This window comes from Rhipicephalus microplus, chromosome X (genome assembly GCF_043290135.1).
Source record: "Rhipicephalus microplus isolate Deutch F79 chromosome X, USDA_Rmic, whole genome shotgun sequence".
Classification (NCBI taxonomy): domain Eukaryota; kingdom Metazoa; phylum Arthropoda; class Arachnida; order Ixodida; family Ixodidae; genus Rhipicephalus; species Rhipicephalus microplus.
In genome coordinates this window covers 278740776-278745775 of record NC_134710.1, presented here as the reverse complement: position 1 = coordinate 278745775, position 5000 = coordinate 278740776, and the positions used below count along the sequence as shown (strand labels likewise).

Genomic DNA, 5000 nt, shown 5'->3' with positions numbered 1-5000 from the left:
AATAGAAATGCGAACAATACAAACAAATGGCCACATTTATTACTCCGAACAAAAAGGAAAACGAGGGCTCGTCCGGGATTTGAACCCGGGACCTATCGCACCCAAAGCGAGAATCATACCCCTAAACCAACGAGCCGACACGCAGTTGCGTGATAATTATCATGGGGTGTGGAGTGACAACGCCAACAGCGCTGGGTGTTCAGACCAACGATCCGGCTACACTAGGCAACACTTTAAAGTTGTCTAATAAACAGGCGTGCTTGAGAAAGGAACTTTGCCTAATAGAAATGCGAAGACTACAAACAAATGACCACATTTAATATTCCGATCAAAAAGGAAAAGGAGGGCTCGTCCGGGATTTGAACCCGGGACCTCTCGCACCCAAAGCGAGAATCATACCCCTAGACCAACGAGCCGACACGCACTTGCATGATAATTATCATGGGGTGTGGAGTGATATCGGCCAACAGGGCTGGGTGGTCAGACGATCGATCCGGCCACACTAGGCAACACTTTAAAGTTGTCTAATAAACAGGCATGCTTGAGAAAGGAACTTTGCCTAATGGAAATGCGAATAATACAAACATATGGCCGCATTTATACTCCGACCAAAAAGGAAAGAGAGGGCTCATCCGGGATTTGAACCCTGGACATCTCGCACCCAAAGCGAGAATCATACCCCTAGACCAACGAGACGACGCGCAGTTTCACGATAATTATCATGGGGTGTGGAGTGACATCGGCCAACAGGGCTGGGTGGTCAGACCAACGATCCGGCCACACTAGACAATACTTTAAAGTTGTCTAATAAACAGGCGTGCTTGAGAAAAGAACTTTGCTTAATAGAAATGCAAAGAATACAAACAAATGGCCGCATTTAATACTCCGACCAAAAAGGAAAAAGAGGGCTCGTCCGGGATTTGAACCCGGGACCTCTCACACCCTAAGCGAGAATCATACCCCTAGACCAACGAGCCTACACGCAGTTGCATGATAATTATCGTGGGGTGTGGAGTAACATCGGCCAACAGGGCTGGGTGGTCAGACCAACGATCCGGCCACACTAGACAATACTTTAAAGTTGTCTAATAAACAGGCGTGCTTGAGAAAGGAACTTTGCTTAATAGAAATGCAAATAATACAAACATATGGCCGCATTTAATACTCCGACCAAAAAGGAAAAAGAGGGCTCGTCCGGGATTTGAGCCCGGAACCCCTCGCACCCTAAGCGAGAATCATACCTCTAGACCAACGAGCCGACGCGCAGTTTCATGATAATTATCATGGGGTGTGGAGTAACATCGGCCAACAGGGCTGGGTGATCAGACCAACGATCCGGCCAACCTAGACAATACTTTATAGTTGTCTAATAAACAACCGTGCTTGAGAAAAGAACTTGGCCTAATAGAAATGCGAACAATACAAACAAATGGCCGCATTTATTACTCCGACCAAAAAGGAAAAAGAGGGCTCGTCCGGGATTTTAACCCGGGACCTCTCGCACCCTAAGCGAGAATCATACCCCTAGACCAACGAGCCTACACGCAGTTGCATGATAATTATCATGGGGTGTGAAGTAACATCGGCCAACAGGACTGGGTGGTCAGACCAACGATCCGGCCACACTAGACAATACTTTAAAGTTGTCTAATAAACAGGCATGCTTGAGAAAGGAACTTTGCTTAATAGAAATGCGAACAATACAAACAAATGGCCGCATTTAATACTCCGACCAAAAAGGAAAAAGAGGGCTCCTCCGGGATTTGAACTCGGGACCTCTCGCACCCTAAGCGAGAATCATACCCCTAGACCAACGAGCCGACACGCAGCTGCATGATAATTATCATGGGGTGTGGAGTGACATTGGCCAACACGGCTGGGTGGTCAGACCAACGATCCGTTCACACTAGGCAACACTTGAAAGTTGTCTAATAAACAGGCGTGCTTGAGAAAGAAACTTTGTCTAATAGAAATGCGAACAATACAAACAAATGGCCGCATTTAATACTCCGACCAAAAAGAAAAAAGAGTGCTCGTCCGGGATTTTAACCCGGGACCTCTCGCACCCTAAGCGAGAATCATACCCCTAGACCAACGAGCCTACACGCAGTTTCATGATAATTATCATAGGGTGTGGAGTAACATCGGCCAACAGGGCTGGGTGGTCAGACCAACGATCCGGCCACACTAGACAATACTTTAAAGTTCTCTAATAAACAGGCGTGCTTGAGAAAGGAACTTTGCTTAATAGAAATGCGAACAATACAAACAAATGGCCGCATTTAATACTCCGACCAAAAAGGAAAAGCAGGGCTCCTCCGGGATTTGAACCCGGGACCTCTCGCACCCTAAGCAAGAATCATACCCCTAGACCAACGAGCCCACACGCAGCTGCATGATAATTATCATGGGGTGTGGAGTGACATCGGCCAACAGGGCTGGGTGGTCAGACCAACGATCCGTTCACACTAGGCAACACTTGAAAGTTGTCTAATAAACAGACGTGCTTAAGAAAGAAAGTTTGCTTAATAGAAATGCGAACAATACAAACAAAAGGCCACATTTAATACTCCGACCAAAAAGGAAAAATAGGGCTCGTCCGGGATTTTAACCCGGGACCTCTCGCACCCTAAGCGAGAATCATACCCCTAGACCAACGAGCCTACACGCAGTTGCATGATAATTATCGTGGGGTGTGGAGTAACATCGGCCAACAGGGCTGGGTGGTCAGACCAACGATCCGGCCACACTAGACAATACTTTAAAGTTGTCTAATAAACAGGCGTGCTTGAGAAAGGAACTTTGCTTAATAGAAATGCAAATAATACAAACATATGGCCGCATTTAATACTCCGACCAAAAAGGAAAAAGAGGGCTCGTCCGGGATTTGAGCCCGGAACCCCTCGCACCCTAAGCGAGAATCATACCTCTAGACCAACGAGCCGACGCGCAGTTTCATGATAATTATCATGGGGTGTGGAGTAACATCGGCCAACAGGGCTGGGTGATCAGACCAACGATCCGGCCAACCTAGACAATACTTTATAGTTGTCTAATAAACAGCCGTGCTTGAGAAAAGAACTTGGCCTAATAGAAATGCGAACAATACAAACAAATGGCCGCATTTATTACTCCGACCAAAAAGGAAAAAGAGGGCTCGTCCGGGATTTTAACCCGGGACCTCTCGCACCCTAAGCGAGAATCATACCCCTAGACCAACGAGCCTACACGCAGTTGCATGATAATTATCATGGGGTGTGAAGTAACATCGGCCAACAGGACTGGGTGGTCAGACCAACGATCCGGCCACACTAGACAATACTTTAAAGTTGTCTAATAAACAGGCATGCTTGAGAAAGGAACTTTGCTTAATAGAAATGCGAACAATACAAACAAATGGCCGCATTTAATACTCCGACCAAAAAGGAAAAAGAGGGCTCGTCCGGGATTTTAACCCGGGACCTCTCGCACCCCAAGCGAGAATCAAACCCCTAGACCAACGAGCCTACACGCAGTTGCATGATAATTATCATGGGGTGTGGAGTGACATCGGCCAACAGGGCTGGGTGGTCAGACCAACGATCCGGCTACACTAGGCAACACTTTGAAGTTGTCTAATAAACAGGCGTGCTTGAGAAAGGAACTTTGCTTAATAGAAATGCGAACACTACATACAAATGACCACATTTAATATTCCGATCAAAGAGGAAAACGAGGGCTCGTCCGGGATTTGAACCCGGGACCTCTCGCACCCAAAGCGAGAATCATACCCCTAGACCAACGAGCCGACATGCAGTTGCATGATAATTATAATGGGGTGTGGAGTGACATCGGCCAACAGGGCTGGGTGGTCAGACGAACGATCCGGCCACACTAGGCAACACTTTAAAGTTGTCTTATAAACAGGCATGCTTGAGAAAAGAACTTTGCCTAATGGAAATGCGAATAATACAAACATATGGCCGCATTTATACTCCGACCAAAAAGGAAAGAGAGGGCTCATCCGGGATTTGAACCCAGGACCTCTCGCACCCGAAGCGAGAATCATACCCCTAGACCAACGAGCCGACACGCAGTTGCTTGATAATTATAATGGGGTGTGGAGTGACATCGGCCAACAGGGCTGGGTGGTCAGACGAACGATCCGGCCACACTGGACAATACTTTGAAGTTGTCTAATAAACAGGCGTGCTTCAGAAAGGAACTTGGCTTAATAGAAATGCGAACAATACAAACAAATGGCCGCATTTAATACTCCGACCAAAAAGGAAAAAGAGGGCTCGTCCGGGATTTGAACCCGGGACCTCTCGCACCCAAAGCGAGAATCATACCCCTAGACCAACGAGCCGACACGCAGTTGCATGATAATTATCATGGGGTGTGGAGTGACATCGGCCAACAGGGCTGGGTGGTCAGACCAACGATCCGTTCACACTAGGCAACACTTGAAAGTTGTCTAATAAACAGGCGTGCTTGAGAAAGAAACTTTACTTAATAGAAATGCGAACAATACAAACAAATGGCCGCATTTATTACTCCGACCAAAAAGAGGGCTCGTCCGGGATTTGAACCCAGGACCTCTCGCACCCGAAGCGAGAATCATACCCCTAGACCAACGAGCCGACACGCAGTTGCATGATAATTATCATGGGGTGTGGAGTGACATCGGCCAACAGGGCTGGGTGGTCAGACCAACAATCCGGCTACACTGGGCAACACTTTAAAGTTGTCTAATAAACAGGCGTGCTTGAGAAAGGAACTTTGCTTAATAGAAATGCGAACAATACAAACAAATGGCCACATTTATTACTCCGAACAAAAAGGAAAACGAGGGCTCGTCCGGGATTTGATCCCGGCACCTCTCGCACCCTAAGCGAGAATCATACCCCTAGACCAACGAGCCGACACGCAGTTTCAAGATAATTATCATGGGGTGTGGAGTAACATCGGCCAACAGAGCTGGGTGGTCAGACCAACGATCCGGCCACACTAGACAATAC

General features: G+C 47.3%; 17 non-coding genes across 17 annotated transcripts; all 17 read right to left on the bottom strand.

Annotated features, from left to right (window-relative positions):
• Nucleotides 1–64: 64 nt before the first annotated feature.
• On the bottom strand, nucleotides 65–136 carry TRNAP-UGG (transfer RNA proline (anticodon UGG)). Its single transcript has one exon. It is a non-coding gene; the product is annotated as a tRNA-Pro (tRNA).
• Nucleotides 137–344: 208 nt separating this feature from the next.
• On the bottom strand, nucleotides 345–416 carry TRNAP-UGG (transfer RNA proline (anticodon UGG)). The gene has a single exon. It is a non-coding gene; the product is annotated as a tRNA-Pro (tRNA).
• A 489-nt stretch (nucleotides 417–905) lies between these two features.
• On the bottom strand, nucleotides 906–977 carry TRNAP-AGG (transfer RNA proline (anticodon AGG)). Its single transcript has one exon. It is a non-coding gene; the product is annotated as a tRNA-Pro (tRNA).
• Nucleotides 978–1186: 209 nt separating this feature from the next.
• TRNAP-AGG (transfer RNA proline (anticodon AGG)) lies at nucleotides 1187–1258 on the bottom strand. The gene has a single exon. It is a non-coding gene; the product is annotated as a tRNA-Pro (tRNA).
• A 209-nt stretch (nucleotides 1259–1467) lies between these two features.
• Nucleotides 1468–1539, bottom strand: TRNAP-AGG (transfer RNA proline (anticodon AGG)). The gene has a single exon. It is a non-coding gene; the product is annotated as a tRNA-Pro (tRNA).
• A 209-nt stretch (nucleotides 1540–1748) lies between these two features.
• On the bottom strand, nucleotides 1749–1820 carry TRNAP-AGG (transfer RNA proline (anticodon AGG)). The gene has a single exon. It is a non-coding gene; the product is annotated as a tRNA-Pro (tRNA).
• Nucleotides 1821–2028: 208 nt separating this feature from the next.
• TRNAP-AGG (transfer RNA proline (anticodon AGG)) lies at nucleotides 2029–2101 on the bottom strand. Its single transcript has one exon. It is a non-coding gene; the product is annotated as a tRNA-Pro (tRNA).
• A 209-nt stretch (nucleotides 2102–2310) lies between these two features.
• On the bottom strand, nucleotides 2311–2382 carry TRNAP-AGG (transfer RNA proline (anticodon AGG)). Its single transcript has one exon. It is a non-coding gene; the product is annotated as a tRNA-Pro (tRNA).
• A 209-nt stretch (nucleotides 2383–2591) lies between these two features.
• TRNAP-AGG (transfer RNA proline (anticodon AGG)) lies at nucleotides 2592–2663 on the bottom strand. The gene has a single exon. It is a non-coding gene; the product is annotated as a tRNA-Pro (tRNA).
• Nucleotides 2664–2872: 209 nt separating this feature from the next.
• TRNAP-AGG (transfer RNA proline (anticodon AGG)) lies at nucleotides 2873–2944 on the bottom strand. The gene has a single exon. It is a non-coding gene; the product is annotated as a tRNA-Pro (tRNA).
• Nucleotides 2945–3153: 209 nt separating this feature from the next.
• On the bottom strand, nucleotides 3154–3225 carry TRNAP-AGG (transfer RNA proline (anticodon AGG)). The gene has a single exon. It is a non-coding gene; the product is annotated as a tRNA-Pro (tRNA).
• Nucleotides 3226–3434: 209 nt separating this feature from the next.
• Nucleotides 3435–3506, bottom strand: TRNAP-GGG (transfer RNA proline (anticodon GGG)). Its single transcript has one exon. It is a non-coding gene; the product is annotated as a tRNA-Pro (tRNA).
• A 209-nt stretch (nucleotides 3507–3715) lies between these two features.
• On the bottom strand, nucleotides 3716–3787 carry TRNAP-UGG (transfer RNA proline (anticodon UGG)). Its single transcript has one exon. It is a non-coding gene; the product is annotated as a tRNA-Pro (tRNA).
• Nucleotides 3788–3995: 208 nt separating this feature from the next.
• Nucleotides 3996–4067, bottom strand: TRNAP-CGG (transfer RNA proline (anticodon CGG)). The gene has a single exon. It is a non-coding gene; the product is annotated as a tRNA-Pro (tRNA).
• A 209-nt stretch (nucleotides 4068–4276) lies between these two features.
• TRNAP-UGG (transfer RNA proline (anticodon UGG)) lies at nucleotides 4277–4348 on the bottom strand. The gene has a single exon. It is a non-coding gene; the product is annotated as a tRNA-Pro (tRNA).
• A 202-nt stretch (nucleotides 4349–4550) lies between these two features.
• On the bottom strand, nucleotides 4551–4622 carry TRNAP-CGG (transfer RNA proline (anticodon CGG)). The gene has a single exon. It is a non-coding gene; the product is annotated as a tRNA-Pro (tRNA).
• Nucleotides 4623–4831: 209 nt separating this feature from the next.
• On the bottom strand, nucleotides 4832–4903 carry TRNAP-AGG (transfer RNA proline (anticodon AGG)). The gene has a single exon. It is a non-coding gene; the product is annotated as a tRNA-Pro (tRNA).
• Nucleotides 4904–5000: the final 97 nt, after the last annotated feature.